This window comes from Staurois parvus, unplaced genomic scaffold, assembly GCF_062004578.1.
Source record: "Staurois parvus isolate SC_StPar_1 unplaced genomic scaffold, SC_StPar_1.0 ptg000358l, whole genome shotgun sequence".
Lineage (NCBI taxonomy): Eukaryota > Metazoa > Chordata > Amphibia > Anura > Ranidae > Staurois > Staurois parvus.
In genome coordinates this window covers 2,576,280-2,603,021 of record NW_028318154.1, presented here as the reverse complement: position 1 = coordinate 2,603,021, position 26,742 = coordinate 2,576,280, and positions in this window count along the sequence as shown.

Genomic DNA, 26,742 nt, shown 5'->3' with positions numbered 1-26,742 from the left:
ACTTGCCTTTTGAATCTGGTATTACTGTCTTTAATAAAGCTGTTTATTTTAAACATACTACACTATGGGCGTCCTTTCCTGACTCCCTTGGAGGAGTACCTCTTTGCAGAGTCCTTATTAGGAATCCAAGCATCCACCTGAGAGGAGGAAGAATTTTGCTCTGCACCCTTGAGGAAAGGAAAGGCCAATCCTACAGTGACCAGACCTGCTTCTTCTTGACCGAGGATCCATGAGCTTTTGATATATACTGCTTATATATATCCGCCTTCTGGTGAGTGCGCATTTCTGCTACTTCCTCACGGATCACCATTGTGGATTTCCATTTGTCACCTGGCACGTTTATATGAATTGGACTTACAGTGGACAATTTTCAGATTTATCACTTAGTGCTGCACTTTTATTTATATTATGATGTGGCATCTGCCTTTCTGTTGAACAAATGAAATGGGATCAGTGATGATGGGGAGAACCTCCAACTATTGTCTAATTAGCCTGGAACGTAGCTTCTCAGCAGCATGGTGTGAAACTTTAACTCAGGGTCAACCAACAAGTTGTATTCAATCTGCTTCTTAGTCCCTAGTAGCTTCTAATCTGCCATGCAACTGGACCTCTAACTTCCTGTGGGTTATTGTATGCCTAACCTGGCTTTAGCATATGCTTATTATTGAACCCTGGGTTAACATTAGCTATAGAATCACACATGAGTACGGGCACGGTTAACTAAAATATAAGCTGCATAAACACTCTATTGCAATAAACAGGTTCACCTACTAATATACTGGAAGGTGACCACTACACAAATAAAGTAGCACAGACTATCTGGCACTGTGCATGTGATATGGGACAATGGGACAGAGACTCTCCTGTCACTAGGATTCAGATCACAAAGTTATGGGCAGCTACAGTTAAATTGCCTAATTGTTTCTGCTGCTGGCCTGGATACATTACAGCAGTAACTCCTGCATGGATGGTCATGTGTTCTAATTCTGTCTTTACTTTCTGTAAAGTCCCCTTTATAATATATCACAGTCCTCCTGTGTGCGTCTTGATGTCACTTCCCTTGACGCGTTTCAAATTCATAAAAACATTGCACCCTGGGCAGTCTCCCATCTGGCCTCTCCTCTTTTACCCTGTTCTAAATAAAAAGTAGCCAGACCTGCAGCTCTGGCGGATATTATTATACAGTATTATTATTATACAGTATTTATAAAGCGCCAACAGTTTGCTCAGCGCTGTACATTACAATGGGAGACAATACATGAGACAGTACAGTAACAATACAATACACGAGGGGTTCAAGTGCCCTGCTCCTTGGAGCTTACAATCTTTACATATGTGCTACAAAACAAACATTGGCCATAAATGACCAAATAAAAGTACGTTATGTGCTAGATCTGAACTTAATTTTTGACTTTGGAAAGATTATACATTCAACAGTTCAAGAAATAAACTGCTAAATACCAATTAGAATTCACTTTAGTGATCTGTATAAGATGAAGTCTAGTTTGCTATGTGTAGGCGTTAGCACTCATTCCTGCTTTATTCAATAAGCCTGCTGGATTGTGTAGGGCTTACCTAGAAATCAGTAGCAAAATTCCCTGTCATGCTAAGGCTAGGTTTACACTGCATTCCGGACAGCTGTCACTGTGAGCTCTCACTAAGCTCTAGCAGGGGGCGATGGGAAGTGAGCTTTTTTCACTTTATTTGAAGTTTCACATAGTATGGAGACATGTGATACCATCTTGTGTGCTGTAGAAAATGCAGACATGCTGCTTCTTCCCGCATTGCACTGCACTTCACCCCAACTCCCTGATGTGATTGGGACATATAGAAAACAACTGTTTTCTATGTCTCCTAGCAGTGACTTACATTTAACCAGTGCAATGTGAACATGCTCTAAAATGATTTTTCATGCATAAGCCTAGGCTCACACTACAGTGGTGCAGTAAATCCCATGTGATTTGCACAGGAACTGCACCACATTCCTATTCATATCAAATGCGATTTATATGCGGTGCGATTAGAGCCCTACATTTTGTATGGCTTTATTCGCACTGCACCCGCACCAAAAATGTGCAGGACCTTTTTTTGGGTCCGCACTAGAATCAGATCCCATAGGTATTCACACCTATGCGATCCGATTCTGCACAGCACACTGCGTTTTGCTGACCAATTTTGGGGTGTTGTTAATTTAACATACACACCCGCATTGGTTCATATGAACAGGGTGCGATTGTGATGAGGTGTGGAATTCACACTGAAAACGCTGCAAATTCCGCGCTGAATCAGTGTGAACCAGGGCTTAAGGCTGGCTATTGTGGGTTACAGAGAACTCTGTACAAGATACACTTGTGTTTAGTTGCTAATTGGTTTCACTTGTTGCTTGGAATTGCTCTCTAACCATGTCACTTATTTTTCATGTGGACAGGTTTGAGAAAATGGGAGAATATTTGAGCAGATAAAGTACAGTTGTATTTTGAGAAAAATGAAATGGAGCATGAACAGAAATAAAGCATGAGCCCTGAAAAAAAACAAAATCTGGATGTTCTGTTCTTGTGTCAGGGTACCGCAGTCACTGGCCATTAATTTCAGCGATGATAGTCTAAACATTTATATAGACAATTGACAATTTAGTATTGTCTGCATCCTGTTCAGTATGACCTACTTTCTTTGTATTTTTGTATGTAGAGTACCAATAAACAAATGTGTAAAAAACCATAATGCAGCTCCTACTGCTCCTCTCGTCAATTTTCTAGATATAATTATCAATCTCAAATGGAGGCTTTGTGTTCTTCCCTTTGTCCAACCTGCCCTAAAGTAGTGTTTACATACAGCCGGAGTAGCATAAGCATGGTTGTATTCACCATAATGGCACTTATGGCAGTGGGATGAGCGTAAGCAGCACCAAGCATCACAATTGGCTGTTTATAAAAAAAAATTCTCCCTATTTTATTTACTTCCATCTATGGCATTTGTGGCTAAATTCAGAAGGAAAGCTATAGAAGAGAGGAGGGACAATGGATTTTATTCCAGATACTTACATAGTGCTGTCAATTTACACAGTGCTTTTTCATATATATTGTACAGTCACATCAGTCCCTAACCCTCAAGAGGCATTCAATCTAAGGTCCCTAACTCACATTCATACATATACATACTAGGGCCAATTTACCTACCAGCATGTCTTTGGAGTGTGAGAGGAAACAGGAGTACATGGAGGAAATCCACACAGGCACAGGGAGAACATGCAAACTCCAGGCAGGTGGTACCATGGTTGGGATTCGAACCAATGACCCTAGTACTGCCAGGTGGTAGTGCTAACCATTTAGCCACTGTGCTACCTATATTGGTAAAAGCAGTCAAAAGACCCAATAAAATTCAAGACACATGAAATCCTCAATTCTTTCTCTTGTCTAGTGGTCTGTACAGATAAATGTAACTGCATAAAAGGAGACCCTATGCTGCCTCAAATAGCTCATTTTAGCAGTGACACAAGAAGCTTGCACAAAAGGTGAAGTTGGAGATTATGGCCATCCCCTCCGAACTGAAATCTGAAATGGATCATTCTAGCTGGACCGGGTGGAAAAATGACTACCGATGTCAGCACTGAAGTGATGTTTCCAGTATGAGGCATGGTAAATTATTTACAAATGAAGCATATTTTTTTTATATTGTGAATTTTTATAATGCAGCACTCCAAATTAAATAAAAACTGAAAAAATGGAAAACTAGCTTTTTTTCACAGCACTTTCATTTGCCTTTTTGAATGCAGGTTGCATCCTGTTTGTTGCTTTCTGTCATAAAAAAGTTGCAGTCAGCATTCCTGAGACACAGAGGTGGACCTGACTACCAAATTGACAGTCCAGCACAGAAGATTACATTGGCAAAACAAATTTCCCAGTGTAATATGCAGGCATTTATTGTCAGTTTGACAGCTGGACCCACTCTGCTTCCCAAGAACACTACAAGACTTGACTGTCACACTACTTTGTGTATCAGAAGCTGTTGTCAGAGCTCCTGATACACAGAGTGGACTTACTATGAAACCGACAACAGAACCCCAGAGAGTCCTTAGGAATGCTGGCAGCAGAAGAGACTCTTGTTCCATAAATCCTGCTCAGCCAGATCTACACAACAGTCAATGAGCCAGTGATAAATAACTAATTGGATGCCATAAAACCCATTAGCTCTCTCTTACTCCAGGCCTTGTAATAGGGGTCATAAAATGTCTGTATGTTATGTGATTTTACAATACACCTTCTGAGTCTACATGTTAGGAATGGACTGGCCAGCAATGGTGGGACTCACCTGCCTTTTGATCTGCAGTACCAGGGCTGGCCAGCGGGTGCTCCCAGCAATCAAAGACTCAACCTTTCAGCCAGCTAACACCTGGAACTGATGATACTGGGGTATTTAAGGGATGGCCAGACTTGCAGACTCTGCCTTGGTGTTGTGTTTCTCTTGGCCCTGTATCCTGTTCCTGCTCTCTGTTCCTGTCTGATTCTCTGCTACCTGTCCTGATCCCTGGCTTGTGACCCTGACCATCTCTCTGCTTGACCCTCTGTACTACGCTGCTTGCTACCTGCTGAACCTGGCCTGTGACCCCGACCATTCTCTGCTTGCTCCCCCTGTACCTACCTGCCCTATTGATATTGACCCGGCCTGCCTGACGACGCTTGCTTGTATATACTGTTATCTGTGGGTGGTTGGTTTGGTTTGGTTGCACTGTGTTATGTTTTAGTATTGCACTGCGTTTATGTTTGTATTGTTAGTGTTAATAAATTGTATTGTTTATCACATATCTGAAGTCTGCGTTTCCCTGCATCAGTCACACACCTCTGGTCATACCTGGGAGCCCTGACATTACACCAAGGCCAATCCTGACCAGAAGTGGCTGCACAGGGAAGCCATCTTGGCTTGTTGATGGGAAGGATGGATCTGGATGAGGTTGAATATTTATATCTGCTAGTGTTTGATGACAGGGAGTATGCTTATCAGACTCTGAAGGAGTATACCCGGGATGAACTGCTAGAATGTATACGGCTCGCTCATGTTCTAGTAGATCAGGGCATAGAGTTCTCTGAGGTGCAGCCTTTGATTGAAGTTTGTGCTGAATTGGTTTCATCTGGTTCCCCCGAATGCAGGGATGAATTTTTGCCACCATTTAGTGCAGACCAGGTAGAGTCCCTGGTGTGGTTATTTGAGGATGATGTGGGTTACTTTCTGGAGCGTTATTCCACATGTTCACCACAGGTACTAAGAGACTGTATAAACGCAGTGCAGTCATTGACCAGACAGGCTTTGTGTAAGCTCAGCTTTGTTCAACCCATACTGCAGACATGGACAGATTTGTTGCACCCAGCCTCAGTCAGCTTACAAAGACCCAGTCCTGCTTCTAATCTATTTCCTCAAAACTCTATTCCTGCATTCCCAACAGCTCCTCCTGCCCTGCTATCTACCGCATGTCAGTACCCTGTTCCCACTCGCTGCACCTATCCTGCCTTTAACCCTGTAAAAAAGCCCTCTGTAGCAACCGCTCCCTCTCCTGTTCCATCCTCCAGTTCTTCTCTGTCTCCAGCTGCTCCATTCGTTTGCAGACCTGCGTTTACTTGCAGTGCTCCAGTAGTTAAAACCAGAAAAAAGCGAAAATTCTTTCCAACCAATACCATCCTGCCAGTATCCAAACCGGTGAGCCTGCCTTCCGTGGTTCAGCCTGAAGCCTCTCTTCAGCCTGATGCCGGTACGCAGCCTGATGCCTCTCTTCAGCCTGATGCCTCTACTCGGCCTGAAGCCTCTACTCGGCCTGATGCCTCTACTCGGCCTGAAGCCTCTACTCGGCCTGAAGCCTCTACTCGGCCTGATGCCTCTACTCGGCCTGAAGCCTCTACTCGGCCTGATGCCTCTACTCGGCCTGATGCCTCTACTCGGCCTGATGCCTCTACTCGGCCTGATGCCTCTACTCGGCCTGAAGCCTCTACTCGGCCTGAAGCCTCTACTCGGCCTGAAGCCTCTACTCGGCCTGAAGCCTCTACTCGGCCTGATGCCTCTACTCGGCCTGATGCCTCTACTCGGCCTGAAGCCTCTACTCGGCCTGAAGCCTCTACTTGGCCTGATGCCTCTACCCAGCATGATGAACTGATCCAGCCTGACGATCCTATTAGGCCAGTTGACTCGATGCCCGCTGTTGATCCAGATGATCCGGTGCCCGCTGTCGAGCCAAATGACCTGATGCCTGGTGACCCAGTGCCCGCTGTCATACCTGGTGACCCGATGCCCGCTGTCGAGCCAGACAATCCGGTACCTGATGACCCGGTGCTCACGGTCGTGCCTGTTGACTCGGAGCCCACTGCCTTGCCAGATGACGCGGTGCCCGCTGTCAAGCCAAATGACCTGATGCCTGGTGACCCAGTGCCCGCTGTCCAGCCAGACGATCCAATGTCTGACCCAGTGCCCGCGGTCATACCAGTTGACTCGGAGCCCACTGCCTTGTCAGATGACGCGGTGCCCGCTGTCGAGCCAGACAATCCGGTACCTGATGACCCGGTGCTCACTGTCGTGCCTGTTGACTCGGAGCCCACTGCCTTGCCAGATGACGCGGTGCCCGCTGTCAAGCCAAATGACCTGATGCCTGGTGACCCAGTGCCCGCTGTCCAGCCAGACGATCCAATGTCTGACCCAGTGCCCGCGGTCATACCAGTTGACTCGGAGCCCACTGCCTTGCCAGATGACGCGGTGCCCGCTGTCGAGCCAAATGACCTGATGCCTGGTGACCCGATGACCGCTGTTCAGCCAGACGATCCAATGTCTGACCCAGTGCCAGCGGTCATCCCAGTTGACTCGGAGCCCACGGTTGTGCCTGGTGACTCGGTGCCCGCCGCCCCGCCTGGGGGCCTGAGACCTGTCGTTCCGCCTGGGGGTCCGGCACCCGCCACTCCGCCTGAGGGTCCGAGACCTGTCGCTCCACCTGGGGGTCCGGCGCCCGCCGCTCCGCCTGAGGGCCCAAGACCTGTCGCTCCATCTGGGGGTCCGGCGCCCGCCGCTCCGCCTGAGGGTCCGAGACCTGTCGCTCCGCCTGGGGCTCCGGCGCCCGCCGCTCCGCCTGAGGGCCCGAGACCTGTCGCTCCATCTGGGGGTCCGAGACCTGTCGCTCCATCCGGGGGTCCGGCGCCCGCCGCTCCGCCTGAGGGTCCGAGACCTGTCGCTCCGCCTGGGGCTCCGGTGCCCGCCGCTCCGCTTGAGGGCCCGAGACCTGTCGCTCCTCCTGGGGGTCCGGCGCCCGCCGCTCCGCCTGAGGGCCCGAGACCTGTCGCTCCGCCTGGGGGTCCGGCGCCCGCCGCTCCGCCTGAGGGCCCGAGACCTGTCGCTCCACCTGGGGGTCCGGCGCCCGCCGCTCCGCCTGAGGGCCCGAGACCTGTCGCTCCATCTGGGGGTCCGGCGCCCGCCGCTCCGCCTGAGGGCCCGAGACCTGTCGCTCCGCCTGGGGGTCCGGCGCCCGCCGCTCCGCCTGAGGGCCCGAGACCTGTCGCTCCGCCTGGGGGTCCGGCGCCCGCCGCTCCGCCTGAGGGCCCGAGACCTGTCGCTCCATCTGGGGGTCCGGCGCCCGCCGCTCTTCCTGAGGGCCCGAGACCTGTCGCTCCGCCTGGGGGTCCAGCGCCCGCCGCCCCGCCTGGGGGCACGATGCCCGTCGCCCCGCCTGGGGGCACGATCCCTGTCGCCCCGCCTGGGGGCACGATCCCTGTCGCCCCGCCTGGGGGCACGATGCCTGTCGCCCCGCCTGGGGGCACGATGCCTGTCGCCCCGATGCCTGTCGCCCCGTCTGGGGGCACGATGCCTGTCGCCCCGCCTGGGGGCACGATGCCTGTCGCCCCGCCTGGGGGCACGGTGCCTGTCGCCCCGCCTGGGGGCCCGGTGCCTGCTGCTCCGCCCGGGGGCCCGGTGCCTGCTGCTCCGCCCGGGGGCCCGATGCATGTCGCCCCGCCCGGGGGCCCGATGCATGTCGCCCCGCCCGGGGGCCCGGTGCCTGCTGCTCCGCCCGGGGGCCCGGTGCCTGCTGCTCCGCCCGGGGGCCCGGTGCCTGCTGCTCCGCCCGGGGGCCCGGTGCATGTCGCCCCGCCCGGGGGCCCGATGCATGTCGCCCCGCCCGGGGGCCCGATGCATGTCGCCCCGCCCGGGGGCCCGGTGCCTGCTGCTCCGCCCGGGGGCCTGGTGCCTGCTGCTCCGCCCGGGGGCCCGGTGCCTGCTGCTCCGCCCGGGGGCCCGGTGCCTGCTGCTCCGCCTGGTGGCCCGCTGCCTGCTGCTTCGCCTGGTATGTGCCTCTGCCCGGAGTCCTGCCCGATGTGCCTCTGCCCGGAGTCCTGCCCGATGTGCCTCTGCCCGGAGTCCTGCCCGATGTGCCTCTGCCCGGAGTCCTGCCCGATGTGCCTCTGCCCGGAGTCCTGCCCGATGTGCCTCTGCCCGGAGTCCTGCCCGATGTGCCTCTGCCCGATGTGCCTCTGCCCGGTGTGCCTCTGCCCGGTGTGCCTCTGCCCGGTGTGCCTCTGCCCGGTGTGCTGCCCGATGTGCCTCTGCCCGGAGTGCTGCCCGATGTGCCTCTGCCCGGAGTCCTGCCCGATGTGCCTCTGCCTGATGTGCCTCTGCCCGGTGTGCCTCTGCCCGGTGTGCCTCTGCCCGGTGTGCCTCTGCCCGGTGTGCCTCTGCCCGGTGTGCCTCTGCCCGATGTGCCTCTGCCCGATGTGCCTCTGCCCGGTGTGCCTCTGCTCGATGTGCCTCTGCCCGGAGTCCAGCCCGGTGTGCCTCTGCCCGGAGTCCAGCCCGGTGTGCCGCTGCCCGGAGTGCCAGTCTTTGATATCCCGCCAGTTACCAGACCCGGGCGGTGGAACATTTTGCCCAGCTAGGACTGTTTGGAGCGTCCTGAGGCCGCTCCTTGAGGGGGGGGTACTGTTAGGAATGGACTGGCCAGCAATGGTGGGACTCACCTGCCTTTTGATCTGCAGTACCAGGGCTGGCCAGCGGGTGCTCCCAGCAATCAAAGACTCAACCTTTCAGCCAGCTAACACCTGGAACTGATGATACTGGGGTATTTAAGGGATGGCCAGACTTGCAGACTCTGCCTTGGTGTTGTGTTTCTCTTGGCCCTGTATCCTGTTCCTGCTCTCTGTTCCTGTCTGATTCTCTGCTACCTGTCCTGATCCCTGGCTTGTGACCCTGACCATCTCTCTGCTTGACCCTCTGTACTACGCTGCTTGCTACCTGCTGAACCTGGCCTGTGACCCCGACCATTCTCTGCTTGCTCCCCCTGTACCTACCTGCCCTATTGATATTGACCCGGCCTGCCTGACGACGCTTGCTTGTATATACTGTTATCTGTGGGTGGTTGGTTTGGTTTGGTTGCACTGTGTTATGTTTTAGTATTGCACTGCGTTTATGTTTGTATTGTTAGTGTTAATAAATTGTATTGTTTATCACATATCTGAAGTCTGCGTTTCCCTGCATCAGTCACACACCTCTGGTCATACCTGGGAGCCCTGACACTACATTTTGTCTTTTTCTAACCTGAGGTTGAACTACCAAAAAAAAAATCTAGTTACCTCTCATAAGCCCTGATATAATAAAATTACATTAATAACAAATATTCCCCTAAATATACTACAATAATATCTTTTATCTCTGCCTTATTCCTGTCTGGTGTGACAGAGATTATAATAGCTGCTTCTTAAGGTCAGAATTGTTACAGCAGATACTGTGAACAGTGCATGTTTCTGATAAGCACATGGTGGCAACTATTGTGTGCATGTGTAAAGGGTTAGCTGTAGCATTGATTGACTCAAGAGGTGATCATTCACATTCCCGTCACAACAGCCATACACAGTAGTCATTCCAGGTGCATGTACTGGGCCGAAGACAGACATTTTGTAAGACTCTAGATTTGAAGAAAACAAAGTTTGCATTTGAGTCCTTTTAATTGTATTTAGAAAATTGATGAGGTTAAGAAAATTAGTTAAACAAATATCTTCCAACAGGTTTGAAAGAACACTAGTGTCATTTTCTGAATGTTCCCTTGTTTAATAGTGTGTAAAGCAGATTCTGAAATAATGCAGGGGCTGTAAAGTCTATGGCGACAAGCTGTATATATTGATGTGAAATGTGACAGTGTGTATATATTTGAATGTTGCATTACAATTTATAATTCCTGGTTTTATATTTAATAAAGTATAGTCAATTTGCATATTTAGATTGAAATGATCTGGGAATTTCCATATAAAATATAAAACGTCAACAACCTCATCAACTTGGAGCTAGAGCAGCTGGTTGGATTCCAATACAAACCCTCTTGGGCACCCTCTGGGCCTACCAGTGGGCTTACAATGGAATATCCTTTTCACATGAAAAAAAAGATTCCAGAAATCCTATTAATGACATTGGTAGGACTCTAGAAACTGCGGCATTGATTGACTCAAGAGGCGATCACTCACATTCTCATCACAGCAGCCATACACAGTAGTCAATCCAGGTGCATGTACTGGGCTGAAGACAGACATTTTATAAGACCCTAGATTTGAAGAAGACAAAGTTTGCATTTGAGTCCTTTAATTGTATTTAGAAAATTGATGAGGTGAGTGGAGCGGGTTAACTTATAGGATTTCTTAGTAAAGTACATATATCCCTTTAATATGGACACTGACAGACTTGGTTGAAACACACTACTTCAGCTAATTAGTGAATTGCAGAATGTCCAATTGCTCTTTCCTTGGTGACAGATTCCCTATAAAAGTGTTGAATTCACTGATAGTTCATTTAATAGAATGCTATTCCTGTAGCCCTATTTAAAATATTTTTTACTAAGAATTTGCAGCTTAAAATATTTTGTTTATTTTTGAACATCTATTTGAAGCCACTTCTTTGTGATTACCCTATATTGGTCTCAAATATACCTGTAGAAGGTTGTACAGCATAATGAAACAAAATGAATTAATCTCTTCCCTGAAAAACGATAAACTCTCCAATGAATCTGTAAACTTAATCAATTGCTATTCCCTTTTGTATAATCTAATTACCACGCAATCGTTAGCTAAATTGATAGAGATAGAACAATAATTACTACAAGAGAGCAGAAATACAATGTGTCTGAATAAAATGGAAATGTTTTAAATATTTACTAGAATTAAAAAAGCTTTGATGTAGGAAGTGTAACCTTTCTATTTAAGTGATTAGTATGTCTCTTTATCTTCTGTTTATTAACTTCTGGCAGTGTCATGGCACAGCTCATATCTTTGTGATACACTAAAGTGGACCTAGCATCAAATAAATGTATAAGTATTACACTTACAGGTATCTCTTACCTCTTAAAGAGATCACAGTACTCCTCCTGACAATGCTTAAAGTGGTTGTAAAAGTTGATGGTTATTTACCTTAATGCATTCTCTGCCCCCCCCCCCCCAATACTTACCTGTGTCCAATCATGATCCAGTGGTACTGCTCTCTTTCTCTCCTCCCTGGACTCAGTAAGAGCAGAGGGTGACATTAGCTCCTGCTGTTGTCAATCAAACCCAGTGACAAGGGAGCGTGGTCAGGGCTGAACTACACTGTCTGTGTCTATAGCAGCCATTCTCAATCTTTTCAACACAGAAGAACACTTGAGATAACTTTCTGGTCTCAGGGAACCCCTCCTGAAAATTTCTGCATCTACAACTCATGATACAATTTTACATAAATAAAGTGTGGCGCTTAATGAATAAAATAATAAAATAAATATTCAGATGATCTGAAAAGCACAGTAAGGTATGGGACACAAACTATGATAAATAACGCAGAAAAAAAAAGGTGACTAATACATCAAGTGAAAAAACATAACAATGTCCAGACAAAATGTCGCAGGATCCTGTGTGTAAAAAGCTGGATATATCAGGATCAAATGGTAGAATTGCGCACTCACCGGACGCGCTAAGGATATGCGCATATGACAAACAGACCACCGGAAATCCCTCATCTAGTGGGGAGAGTAGATATCCATCTGGGCACAGATAATCCTGATGCTCCCTCTAATTGGTGTGTGGTAAGCAGTTTCCAGATCCAGGAGTCCACTCAGGGCTGATTAAACCTTTCCTTATAGGTATGGAACTCCCTCCGGTGGCAATAGTAGGCAATAGGGTATCCTGGAATTAGCTCCAAAAGGAGCCAAAAAAGTGCCTCATAGTGTAGTATTGTTTTAAAAACGAAAAATTTATTGTGTATATACAGCATAAAAACAGGGTGGAAACACTCAGGGAATAAAAGAGTGACTGACCCAAAAGTAAGATGGCCGCCGGGCCTCCTCGTGGCTCCGGGCGGCTAAGACGTCACGCTCCTCCTAGGAGGAGCCAACAGAGCGTGACGTCTTAGCCGCCCGGAGCCACGAGGAGGCCCGGCGGCCATCTTACTTTTGGGTCAGTCACTCTTTTATTCCCTGAGTGTTTCCACCCTGTTTTTATGCTGTATATACACAATAAATTTTTCGTTTTTAAAACAATACTACACTATGAGGCACTTTTTTGGCTCCTTTTGGAGCTAATTCCAGGATACCCTATTGCCTACTATTGCCACCGGAGGGAGTTCCATACCTATAAGGAAAGGTTTAATCAGCCCTGAGTGGACTCCTGGATCTGGAAACTGCTTACCACACACCAATTAGAGGGAGCATCAGGATTATCTGTGCCCAGATGGATATCTACTCTCCCCACTAGATGAGGGATTTCCGGTGGTCTGTTTGTCATATGCGCATATCCTTAGCGCGTCCGGTGAGTGCGCAATTCTACCATTTGATCCTGATATATCCAGCTTTTTACACACAGGATCCTGCGACATTTTGTCTGGACATTGTTATGTTTTTTCACTTGATGTATTAGTCACCTTTTTTTTCTGCGTTATTTATCATAGTTTGTGTCCCATACCTTACTGTGCTTTTCAGATCATCTGAATATTTATTTTATTATTTTATTCATTAAGCGCCACACTTTATTTATGTATATTTTCTGAAGGTTTGCTGAGATTACCTTATGTGCTTTGGCTGCTGATTGGAGAGCGCTCACTTTTTTTTCTTTTTTCCATGATACAATTTTGTAATGGTCAGTTGAAAGAATGCTTCTTACACATGTGACCCCTTATAGATAGATAGATAGATAGATAGATAGATAGATAAGCAAGATAGCGAAAAAGATCAGTGGTGTCAGTGGGAACTTATTGCTCAAGGAACTTGCTCATTGCTCAAGGAACCCCTAGCAACCTCTGGAGGAACCCTGGTTGAGAAACCCTGGTTTATAGACACACACAGCCCAGCTGAGGATCAAGCCCACATGTGTGCAACCATAGGAAGCGGCTTCCTCTGGTGACACATAGAGAAGTGGAGAAGCCAGGAGTGCCGGCGGGCACCCGAGACGAAGAGGATTGGGGCTACTCTGTGCAAAACAAGACAATGATAATGACAAGAGTGAACTGTCATACCTCTCTTTCAAGCAGCTGGAGAATGGAGCACATAGCAGGGGCCATGATAGCTGCTGGAGGGACAATTCTGCTTTTTCCTCCTTTCAATGGGATTGGGGGTGGGGGGAGAGAGCAGGCAGGCCTCAGAACACACCTCCTTCTCAACATGGGCACCTGCTGGAGGGTGAGGGCAGGCTGCCCTTTTTCCTGTTCCCGCTTGTTATATCATGTGACCAAAGAGGGGAATAAGCTGCCTTTATTTCTAGACAGGTGCTGTGCTGAGGAGGTCTAAACTGTAAGTACATAGCTTCTTCTCCCTCTCATATCCTCCCTACCAGACAAATACACGATCTGCACTAGCCTCTGGGGGAGAAAATCTTTGGTTGTACAGTGGCCTGTGTTACCGACCCATACTTACTCCTGAGTCCTGCGCTCTGTGCAATACTCACTCCTGAGCTATGCGCTGCTATGCTTTCCTGAACCCTGTGCAATATGCATTTCTGTGGCCTGTGTGATGCTCACTCCTGAGCACTACATAATGTGTACTCCTGAGCCCTGAGCAATATACACTCCTTAATCCTGCACCCTGCGTGGTATGCACTCCTGAGCCCTGTATTACACACTCCTGAACCCTACGCCCTGCATATAGTGAATAAACCTTGTGAGCAGAAAAGATAATGGCTTAGTTCACCAAGCTATAATGCATGTGTTATTTACTAAAATTATTATTCTTATTTTTGCCACTTGATTGTTATTTTTACCTCTTATGGTTGTCATGACATACAATAATTTGTATTGCTTGGGATACTTGCTATCCTTCTACTATACATCTCTCTTCATTGATTGTGTTCGGTGCGTCTGTTTCCCCCCCTCCCCCTTGCTTTACCTCTCTCTTGTTAAAAAAAGTGAACACCTATAAATGAATATGCATGTGTATTTTACATGTTGAAAGTAAACATGTTATCAAAACTCAGCAATGCATCATATCCCGTTGAAATAGACAAACGTGTTGATTTCACAAAGTTGAAGCACTGCAACAGACACAATTTGTGAAAGTAAATTAACATTTGTTACATTTGATCTCAGTGCTGGAAATAAGAAGAGGTGTGCTATGACAAAAGACCAAGTTGTGTTACAAAACCAAGATTTGTTTTTTTGGATTCTTTCATAGTTATTCAGTTTGGTTTTATTTGCAAATGATCAAATTAGCAATGCTTCTACTATCAACAAATATTATTTATTTTCAGACTTTGAATTTTAAGCAATTTGTTTTATACAAATGTGATATTTGCCTAACCAATATGAAGCTCTTGGATTCAAATGTCATTGATGGTCATGTTCACCTTAGTTAAACAAATATCTTCCTACAGGTCTGAAGGAACACTAGTGTCATTTTCTGAATGTTCCCTTGTTTAATGGTATGTAAAGCAGATTCTGAAATAATGTAGGGGCTGTAAAGTCTATGGTGACAAGGTGTATATATAGATGTGAAATGTGACAGTGTGTATATATTTGAATGTTGCATTACAATTTATAATTCCTGGTTTTATATTTAATGAAATATAATCAATTTCTATATTTAGATTGAAATGATCTGGAAATTTCCATATATAATATAAAACGTCAACAACCTCATCAACTTGGAGCAAGAGCAGGTGGTTGAAGTCCAATACAAACCCTCTTGGGCACCCTCTGGGCCTACCAGTGGGCTTAGAATGGATTATCCTGTTCACATGAAAAAAAAGATTCCACAAATCCTATTAACTGCATTGGTAGGACTCTAGAAATACAGATGATGAAGATTTTCCACCTTTTTTTATAATAGAATCTAGCTTACCCAGTAAAACAGTTCACATTTCATGGATATGCATGTGTATAGCTCACAACAGACAACCGCATTCACTTTACTACAGAATGAATAATGCTTATTGGCGGTTTATTGCACTTTAGATAACTAAATAATCCAGCAAGCCTTTACTTTAAATGATTGTTATTGGGTGGCAAAGCTGGAGTCATACAATCATCCAAAGGACATATTTGAGGGAATATAAACTGATTTTAGTCCTTAATCATTGATTTGAATAATAATATCAGCCAGCAGGGTTTAATGGCAGTCTAATAAAATTGGAGCTTTGGTAAAATTAGCAGTGACGCTGCTTGTGCAATCTTAAATCCCTTTTTGAAATGATTTAAGCAAATTACACCTTTATAATTTAGAAATATCATACACTAAATCAGAATTTGACTCTACCACCTCTAGACTGCTGCTTTTTTTTATGTACAACATATAGACACAAGGAGGTGGGGCTACCATGAAACATGTTGATGATACCCCTGAGCCCTTCCCTTAGGGTTCAATCACAAAACTGTGTGTGCTTGCATTGGGCTCTACTAGGCAGTAGTGCCAAATGTAGTCCCAATGCATGAGCAAGACAATTTGCCTTATGTTCTATGGCTTCAGGTCACACCAAAGTGTGGCACTGTAATGCATTGCAACATACTGCAGAATAAAAGAATTACATAAAACTGAGAAAAAAACAATGCATCAAAGTGCATGCTGGTGTTATTAAGTACAAATATGTACAAAAGAGGAAGTACACTGTATTGCCAAAAGTATTGGGACTCCTGCCTTTATACGCACATGAAGTTTAATGGCATCCCAGTCTTAGTCCATAAGGTTCAATATTGAGTTGGCCCACCCTTTGCAGCTATAACAGCTTCAACTCTTCTGGGAAGGCTGTCCACAATGTTTAGGAGTGTGTCTATGGGAATGTTTAACCATTCTTCCAGAAGTGCATTTGTGAGGTCAGGCACTGATGTTGGACGAGAAGGCCTGGCTAACAGTCTCCGCTCTAATTCATCCCAAAGGTGTTCTATCGGGTGTTCTATGTTCTAAGCTCACTCATCCATGTCTTTATGGACCTTGTTTTGCGCACTGGTGCACACAAAGTTGGGAGCATGAATTTGTCCAAAATGTCTTGGTATGCTGACGCCTTAAGAGTTCCCTTCACTGGAACTAAGGGGCCAAGCCCAATCCCAATCCCTGAAAAACAACCCCACACTATAATCCCCCCTCCACCAAACTTTACACTTGGCACAATGCAGGCAGGCAAATACCGTTCTCCTGGCAACCGCCAAACCCAGACACGTCCATTGGATTGCCAGACAGAGAAGTGTGATTTTTCAATCCAGAGAACAGGTCTCCACTGCTCTAGAATCATAGACTCATAGGCTTATAGAAGATCAAGAACTGAGCATTCATGTGATCTCTCAGTTCTTGAGCTTACAGCCGGCATGGGGAGAGCTGCAGCATCACACCAGCATCACACCAATGCTGCAGCATGAATGTGAGTATGTATGTTTGTTTTTTTTAGCCCCAAACCTCTCCCTTAATAGAAACTGTTACTGGTAATTTAGCTTCAACTCTTTGCTTACTTTTGTTATTGGAAACTGGCTAAAAGTTATTTAAACTGCCACAAATTGCCATACATTGACAGCATCTCAGCATGTGTAACAGTAAAAATGTAGTTCACTAACAGGTATATTATATTGATGTTTCTGCAGATTTATGCAATAAGTCTGGTATGAATTTTAAGATGGACCCCCAAAAAGAAAGCATGGAGTCCCCCCCTAAAATCTGTACCAGTATCTTCAGGTCTGGTATGGAGTTTAAGGGGAACCTCGCAAAAAAAAGCAAAAAAAAAAAAGCATGGGTCTCCCCTAAAGTTTATACCAGACCCCTTTCTGGGCATATAGCCTGACAGGCCAGAAAAGGGGTGGAAGATGAGCAAGTCCCCCCCCTCTTGAACCCTACCAGTCCACGTGCTCTCCCCCAGGCAAGGCTCCTGGTCCTCATGTTGATGAGAACAAGATCCTCATCACATCAACCCTGGCCTGGCGGTTGTGGGGATTTGAAGACCGGGGACTTATTGGAATAAAGAAGCCCTCTAAAAATAAGGGGCCCCAGAGCTCCCAGACACTGCCCTTTCTATGTGATTGAGTAAGAGTACATAGTACCCCGGCTCATTCACACAAAAAAACCAAAAAACAAAAAAAAACACCTTCCCACCGGAGATATGCATATATGCAGCCTTTCGGTGGGTGAGCCCTAATGCCAGAGTCCACATATATGCAGTCCTATGTAAACAGTTTTTTGTGCTGAGAATGCATGCCCTGTGTGCAGCCAGCACAGTTATCAGTTAGTACCAGAAAGCTCTCGATGCATACTTGCAATTGGGAGCTTTCTGATCATGTAAAAGCAGTCACATGAATGGAATGCCTGCCTCCGCCTACCAGCATTTAGAACCTTTTAAAACGCAGAGAGGTTGTGGTAGGAAGGGTTTAAATAGTAAACACACACACTTTTTGACAAGTCCTTTATTAAAAAACAAAAAAAGTCCCACAATGTTAAACCATCATCAATCATGTTAAGTAATACAGATCTGCATCAATCAAAATGAACAACATTTGCCAACAAGCCAAATAACATACACACACCAATTGTCAATATGATCTTCTCAAGACAACTGCTCACCATAAATGACAGCTCCTGGTCCCTACCACAGAATGTGTAAAAGGGATGAGATACCCCAGGTGATGACATCAAGTAAAACTTAAAATATTATATTACTGAACTATCCACAAGGAAGTGAGACTTCTTGTTTTATCATTTGCAAATGAAAGGAGCTGGGATCATAGATGCCAAGCTCTCTCCACTCTTGGAGTTCCTGCTGACAACTATCCAAAATGAATATCAGTTTTGGTTGGATTTGCACTAGATTATGTTCATTTTCAGCTGAACTGAAAATCAATCATTTGATGAATCTGTTCAGCACTACATCATATTCATCTTATGTCTGTGGCTATCTTTAATATCTTTACAGGTTCACAGTACAGCCACTGACAGCCAGTTCACATATTACCTCGATAACACTAGAGGGCATCAGTGCTGTGAAAAGTTTGCATGTCCAGTTAAAGTGTCAACAAATTGATCAACAATGTGTGGAAATGCTGAAAAGGTTATTGGTCTCCCCTTGTAATGGTTTATTAGGGTCTCTCCAGAAATTGGGCCCAAAACTGACATCAAGCTCATTAAATGCATTGTGACATCTAGCAGAAAACAAAGAGCACTCAGCTGATGTGGTACACATTTACCCTGCCAAAAACTAATTAGAAATAAAATGAGGCATCATTGTGAAAGAATCTCAATTAATTCTTCATCAGGGAATAGATGGGAATATTTAGATAGCATGGGAGAGCTGTTCTTGTATGCAAATACAGTATGGCTTGCTACAAGAATGACCAATTTACAAACTACAAAGGAGGCTTTCATTATCTTTCATTCAATGAATGATTCCCAGTATAAGCCAGGTTTCTCACTATATATATATATATATATATACTGTATATATATATGCTGGTGTTGAGATCTCAGTAGTCCTTACTTTTAGTGTTAGATCTGTATACTGTACGTTTTTATTTTATTTTTTTTAATTTTTTTTTTTAGAATAAATCTTGCCTTTTCCAGGTGTCTTCATGCTGGTCCTGTGTTTCAATGGGCCATCTTCAAATCTTCACAGCAGGTGGGCTGTAATCGCTGATGCAGAGAAATGCACTGAGGTGATGCTGTCAGGTGATGCTGACTACAGGGCTCCATGGATTTGGGCCCATGACACCCTGCGGTCACAGTAGATCCACAGTAAGCCCGTTCCATGTCAAGTGACGATGGGCTTCAAAAGACCCAGAACAATGAGGACACCTTGTGGGGCAAATTAAGTACTTTGTTGGATAGATCTGGATCAAGTTTGAGCTGTTTATTTTAAATGGGACTTTAGTCAGAAAATTGAGTCCTGCTAGATCACCTTAGGCTGGCCCCTTTTGAAGGTATAGCTATGTAAATCATTAAAAATAAGTGTCTATACTGTTTAAAATCCAGAAATACACTGTTCTGCACATGCTCAGTTGCTCTAATTTTTTCAGGACTGCTCCAAATTTGTAGAGGTCGATCTGCTGATATCCTAAAGATTTACTGCTGCTTAGAGGCATGGCACTTTAGCAAAATGGCGTCTTCAGCAAGAAGAAACAGGAACAATTCTGGCAATTTACAGCACACACTAATTATTAATGTGAATTGTATGTTCCTTGCTTAAGATCATTATTTTTTTATCAAGTCGTTATGGCTAAAGTTCCGCTTTTAGCTGGAGAGGAACCTTTTCGAAAATTAAAAAACAATTTACAAAATAGCATTTTCTATTAGTTATTAATGAGAATCTTTAATACTGAGATCCTTAATTTTGCTTTAAAGCTGAAGTTTAGTTTAAAGGGTAACTCCACTTAAGTGGGAAAAAATATAGCAACTAAAAAAAAATTTTGCTTTACAGTTTGTTACATTACTTAGTTGAAATGAAAGACTTCCCACAATGTGCACTGGATCCTGAAGAAAGCTTCTCTCTTCCTGTCTCTAAACTTCTGACACTGACCACACTATTTGTAACACTATCTATGAATGGGGGAGAGCCTGATAAGTCTTAGGATTCTTTCCTCCATTCACAGATCTTTTCTCAATGGACAAGAGAGCAGGAGGGCATATGTCCTCATTGGTCCATCATTAGTGCAGCTAAGCCAGAAGATTTTAACCCTACAGTGCCGATGTCACAAGTTAGCCTTCAGCCTCTTGTGTGTTTACTCTTACCTCCATGCTGCTCTTGATTCCTTCACATGTGTGTTGTTCTGTGCTCACCTATGGGTGTCGTCTGCTATTCCCTGGGTTTTATGTCCTTTCCTTCCATCACTTCCTGTCCCACCTCCTTGTCTGCCTGTCTATTTAAGATGTGCTCAGACTGGGCCACATTGCCTGAGCAATGTTTGTTGTTGGAGCTCCCCTTTGTTCTACTGAGTATCCGTTTGTATATCTGTGTACTGACCCCGGCTTCGTTCCTGACATCGCTTGCTCCAAGTCCATCCCCACCATCAGGGGCCCTGCTGAACAAGCAGGCAGGGGCTTAGACTCCGCGCCCTGTGGTTTGATAGACCTCACTATCATAGACGTGACAGCCGAACGTTCAGCAGCAGGAAGAGGACAGGGCAGCCCTGTAGTGAAGATTTCTCCAGGATCCAGCAGCGTGCGCATTGTGAGACATACAGTTTTTCAGTACAGGTAATTTGATTTTCTTGATGTGAGCTCTGTATGTTTATTCATTTATTTGTAAAATTAAAATAATACCTTTCATGAAAAAGAATACAAAATAGTTGGACTTTAAAATAAGCCTGTGAAATATGGAGCTGGCCATTTATTTATTTTTTAATTTATTTATTTCAGGTACTTATATAGCGTCATCAATTTATGCAGTGCTTTACATATATACAGTATATTGTACATTCACATCAGTCCCTAACCCTCAAGGAGTGTACAATCCAAGGTCCCTAACTTACATTCATACATACATATACTAGGGCCAATTTAGACATGATCCAATTAACCTACCAGCATGTCTTTGGAATGTCGGAGGAAACTGGAATGCCCAGAGGAAATCCACGAACATGCAAACTCCAGAGAGATGGTGCCATGGTTGGAATTCAAACCAACGACCCTTGTACGTCAATACCAGCTTTCTTCTGATAATGCCCCTTGCCTGGTTGTTACGTTGTAACATCTCACTTCAGTATATTCAGCCACTGACCTGAAAAAAATATGTGAATCAGGATAGCAGGAGTATCAAAGTCAGATTTCTTTATCTACTTACTCGTTCTGAGTCAGAGATTCAACATTTTCAAGCAAAGATTTAGAATGAAAGCCAGGCAAATACAATTTTTAAAAGAAAGTTGGTAATAGTATCCTCCATGTTTCTCTAGTGACAGGGTTGCCTAAAGCTTAACTCTGCACTGAAAGGGTAGGGCTGCATTTGCACTGAAATGGTTAACTGCTCGTCTCTTCCTAGGGGACTGGGTACAACAGTTTTACTTACCTGATCCTCCAATCCTGCAGGCTTTGCCGCAGTGCTAGACCATTCTTTGCAGCCTTTTCAAGGTCCTGTCATGTAATTAATACTAATGCGGGGTCCCTGGTAAAAGTGCTTTCTTGACACCAACATGGCAGCATACATGTGATATTGCTCCACCCCTATATCCACCCACAGGACCTGTGTATATCTATAAAAGTCTGACTGAGAGCAACCTCCCCCATTCTCTTTTTATCCTCAAGATTTACACCACCAAGACCGTGACATTGTGATAAGTCCCTACTTGCCGACTGAGTCGGACTCCGTCTGGGTTCAGCCTCTCCCAGGCACAGTCCCTCATCTTAGGTTGCTAAATGCACTAACAAGGTGGGGAGCCCCTTCTGGTGGTCTTTTGGGGCTGAGGAGACATCTAACCAGAGACATCAGAACCTCATGTGCTGCAGTCCATGCTGCATGTGTTTCTCTGCACACCTGAACAGAATCATGGTGCTGGAGAAGTGCTGCCTTTCTCTTTTCTGCCATGTTAGTGCTATCCCTTTTTGTCTTTCTCCCTTGCCTCTACCTTCATTAGATGTTGTCACTTTTCCTTTGTGAGAGTGATTTGGGGGTTTTCTTTTGTCAGCAGTTTTTCCTTTCACCTGTGACCAGATGTATACACCGTCCGGTCCAGGGTTTGTGGTCGTTTCCGGTCTCATGGCTGGCTATGGCATCCACACATACACTGTGCAGAGGGCCTCTTGTGGCGACCATCTTTAAGGTAGGTCCAAGCTCATGCATGTGCAAGGTGGGTTTGCACTAGAAACATCTCCTGTTTTTCCTTGCTTATGCTGCAGATGAATGAGGGGGGGGGGGGATGATTCAGGCACATGTCTATGATCTGTTTTCATCTTTCTCTGATTCTTTCATTTTACTTTCTGCGCAGTGCTGACATCCTTGCTCCAACATGAGCCTTCTGCCACATAACAAAGTGCTCCATGTTCTCAGGTAGGGACCATCAGTGTGGTAAGTAAGAAGAGGAAAAAGAGTGCCTTTTCAGGAGCATGGCCTTCATCTTCTCCTACAACCTAGTCCACTCTCGCTCTTGCTTAAGGTTAAGCTAAAATAGCGTTGCCATGGCATGATGAGTCCAGTGGCTCTTCCAGCCCCGCTGGTCTCACCCAGGATGCACATATAGTTCCCAGTGAGTGTTGGCATCTCTGCTTCCCTGAGCTCTAAGAGTGGCAAAGGGTAAAGAGTTCTGAGCCTGCAATGTGGACCTAATACCAGACTAACATGCCTGATGATATTGCCGCTGCAACCTCATTAAGGACAAAGGAGGCTGGGAGCCAGCAAGTCATGGTCCATCATGGACAAATAGTTAACGATCCCTGAATTGTCCAACCATTTATGCCAGCAGACTCCAGGCACAATGGTAAGAATGCAGCCCTGCACAGGAGTACAGGGCACCACAGTTAGCCCTCCTTACCAAGGAGGCCCCAAGCCCATCATAGCCATCTTTATTCCTGGTTCTGGAAGCAACTTTATCCAAGCCATTCACTTTTGCCTTGCACCTGGCTTCACCAGAGGTAGAAGAAGGTCAATCAAACATGTATGCTACCATGTTGGCGTCAGGAAAATGTAAAATTGTATCCTACTTACCGTAAATTTCCTTTCCTGAAGCCAATGCATGGCAGCATATAAACTCCCCCTTGTTTGATTGTATGGAGAATGGGGGAGGTTGCTGACAGTCAGTCTTTTATAGATATACACAGGTCCTGTGGGTGGATATAGGGGGGAGCTATATCACATGTATGATGCCATAAATTGGCGTCAGGAAAGGAAAATTACGGTAAGTAGGATACAATTTTCCGTTTTTATCATCCTCTAGACCAGGGGGGACTGACAACTCATGGGGCCCCCGGGCAATAGGGGATCATGGGGCCCCTGTGTCCTTGCCCAAACTCAAAAAGCCTATGAAAAAGGTACCAGGGACATCTCATGGGGCCCCCTATTGACCCCGGGCCCTCGAGCAGTGCCCGGGTTTCCAAATGGTCAGTCCGCCCCTGCTCTAGACTTAACGAGCAGTTACCACTTGCGGTGTGGGGGCAGCCCAAGTGAAGACTTTTAATTTTCCTGAAGTTCAGCTTTAAGGTTGCATACCGCCTTTTGAAAGAGATTATTTATTAATATCTGGCCATAGACCTTTGTGTGGTTGGGTTTCAGTAAGTGAACTTGTCATGAGCAGCATCTGCTACTAGAGAACAAGGCTGATTATTATGAGCTTGCATAAGTGAAAGAACATTAATCTTCTGTAAACAAGGTAATAGATACAGGAAACTGTAGAGGACATTTTACTCATTCGAGGTTATGGCACTCGTTTCATCATTGAGTTATATCCAGATACACAACAAACTGTACAGCAGCTCATTGATGCACCGATGTCTGCAGTCTGAAGTCAATGTTTGTCTGCAGTGTTGTATGACCTAAAGAAAGCTTAATCCTGGCAAATGGCTTTCTAGTTAATATAGATACCATAATGCCTGCAAAATTCAGGCTAATCTTTAAGAATAACAGAGGAGATAACATCTACCTTTCATATGACGTTTTGAACATTTGCTATTAATCAGAAGCACTGTTTTACTCAGTCACTAATTTAATGATTACAAATGTTAAAGAAAACCATACTGAGCAGTCATTATGGCGTTTAAGTGAAAACACGTGGCGGTTTAGGAGAGAAACATCTGAAGAATGTGCTGCCATGCTGAGATATATTTCATTTTTTTGCCTTTCCTTGGTCTGAAAAGAAGTTTCACAAGATACAATATTTTAGATCTGGTGACATTATCACTGGGTCTTCATGCTTCTCTATGCAATATGGGCAGATCATGGTTGGCAGGAGGAGCTATCAGAGTGCCATAGGTCAGGGGTAGGCAACCTTTTTAGCATAGTGTGCCAAAAATGTTTTCAAAGAAATTGAGAGTACCAGCTACATAAAAAAATGTCAATTTCACACTCTCAATCACGAAAACAAATTTTTATAATGTAAATGCTGTAAAGGACATACAGTAAATAATACTAAAAAATTATTGAGCTTTCAAGATCAATGGTAAGTGGTAAAATAAATGGTAACTGGTACCCTTACCTAGCTGGAATATTCATTTCAGTTATACAGTTGGGAATAAAGTGTGATTCGATAACGGTGACCATAATAGAGTTCTCTCAGATCCACCCCAATTCCTGCACTATTACACCTCAAATCATCACCCCAATTTCTGCGACTTCACACCTCATATCAGCCCCATTTCCTGCACCACCAAAACCTCAGATCAGCCCTAATTCCTGCATCTTCATATCTGAGATTACTGCAGTTCTTGCAACTTCCCACCTCAGATCACCCCCATTCCTGCACCTTCAAACCTCAGATTAGCCCCAATTCCTGCATCTGCACACCTCAGATCACCCCAAGGCCTGCACCTTCACACCTCAGATCACCCAAATTCCTACAATATTACACCTCAAATCACCCCAATTCCTGTACTTTCACTCCTCAGATCACCTCAATTCCTCCACATTCACCCCTCAGATCACCCCGATTCCTGCAACATTACGCCTCTGATCTCCCCAATTCCTGCCCCTCCACACATCAAATAACCCAAAGTCCTGCCCTTTCACACATCAAATCACCCCAATTCCTGCACCTTCAGCCTCTCAGATCACCCCAATTTCTGCACCATCACACCTCATATCAGCCCCATTTCCTTCACCTCCAATTCCTCAAATCTGCCCCAATTCCTGTACCTTCATATCTCAGATCACTACAATTCCTGCAGCTTTCCACCTCAGATCACCCCAATTTCTGCACCTTACCACCCCAATTTCTGCACCTTCTCAACCTCACGTCACCCCAATTCCTGCATCTTCATGTAAATTCCTGCCCCTTCATACATCAAATCACTCAAATTCTTCCACCTTCACGCCTCAGATCAGCCCCAATTTCTGCACCTTCACCTCTCAGATCACCCCAATTTCTGCACCTTCACACCTCATATCAGTCCTATTTCCTGCACCATTATAACATAGATCACTCCAATTCCTGTACCTTCACACCTCAGATCAGTCTAATTCCTGCATCATCACCCCTTAGATCACCCCAATGCCTGCACCTTCACAAGTCAAGTTAGCCAATTTCTGCACTTTCACACCTCAGAACAGTTCATTTCCTGCACCATCATCCCTCAGATCACCCAGTTCCTGCACCCTCACAATTCAGATCAGCCCAATTTCTGTACCTTTACACCTCAGATCACCCCTATCCCCTGCCCCATCACACCTCGGATCAGCCCCAATTCCTGCACCTTCACACATCAGATCAACCCAATCCCTGCCCCTTCCCACCTCAGATCTAACCCAAACCTTGCCCCATCACACATCAGATCAATCCAATTCCAACACCTTCACACGTCAGATCAGCCTAATTCCTGCACCTTTACACCTCTGATCACCCCAATTTCTTCACTTTCACACCTCAGATTAGCCCACATTTTTGCACCTTCATGCCTCAGATCAGCCCCAATTCCTGCATGATCACATTTTAGATCAGTTTTAATTCCAGCACCAACAGGCCTCAGGTCAGCCCCAATTCCTGCATCTGCACACCTCAGATCAACCCAATTACTGTACTTTCAAATCTCAAATAAATCCCAATGCAATTACATTCACATCTCAGTTCACTCCAACTCCTGTACCTTCATTATTCAGATTAGCCCAATTCCTGTACCTTCATAGCTCAGATCACCCCAATTCCTGCAATTTTAAATTAGTATTTCTCAAAGGCTGGTTAAATACCAGTCCAAAATGAGAGCAGGCAGCCTGGGGCATCCAACTTAACACCAGGGCCGGATCTAGCCTATCTGATGCAAGGGTGCAGGAAAAAATGTCAGGGAGCAGAGGATATGAGGTCAGCAGGGAAGAAAATAGTGTCAGCAGTTTGGAGGACAAAGTACAAGGGTAGGCAGGGCAGAGGATGGGAGGTCAGCAGGGCAGTGGATAGGGGTCAGCAGGGTGTAAGATAGGGGTAAGCAGGGCAGAGGACAGGGGCCAGAGGATGGAGGACAGGGATCTACAGGACAGTGTAGAGGAGTCAGCAAGGCATAGCACAGAGGTCAGCAGGGCAGTGTACAGGGGTCCGCAGGTCAAGGTTCCGCAGGGCAGAGGACAGGGGTCCGCAAGGAAAATGATGGGGCAAACAGGGTGGAGAACAGGGGTAAGCAGGGCAGAGAATGGAAGGTGGGCAGGGCAATGTACAGGGGTTAACATAGCATAGGACAGGGGCCAGCAGAATGGAAGAGGG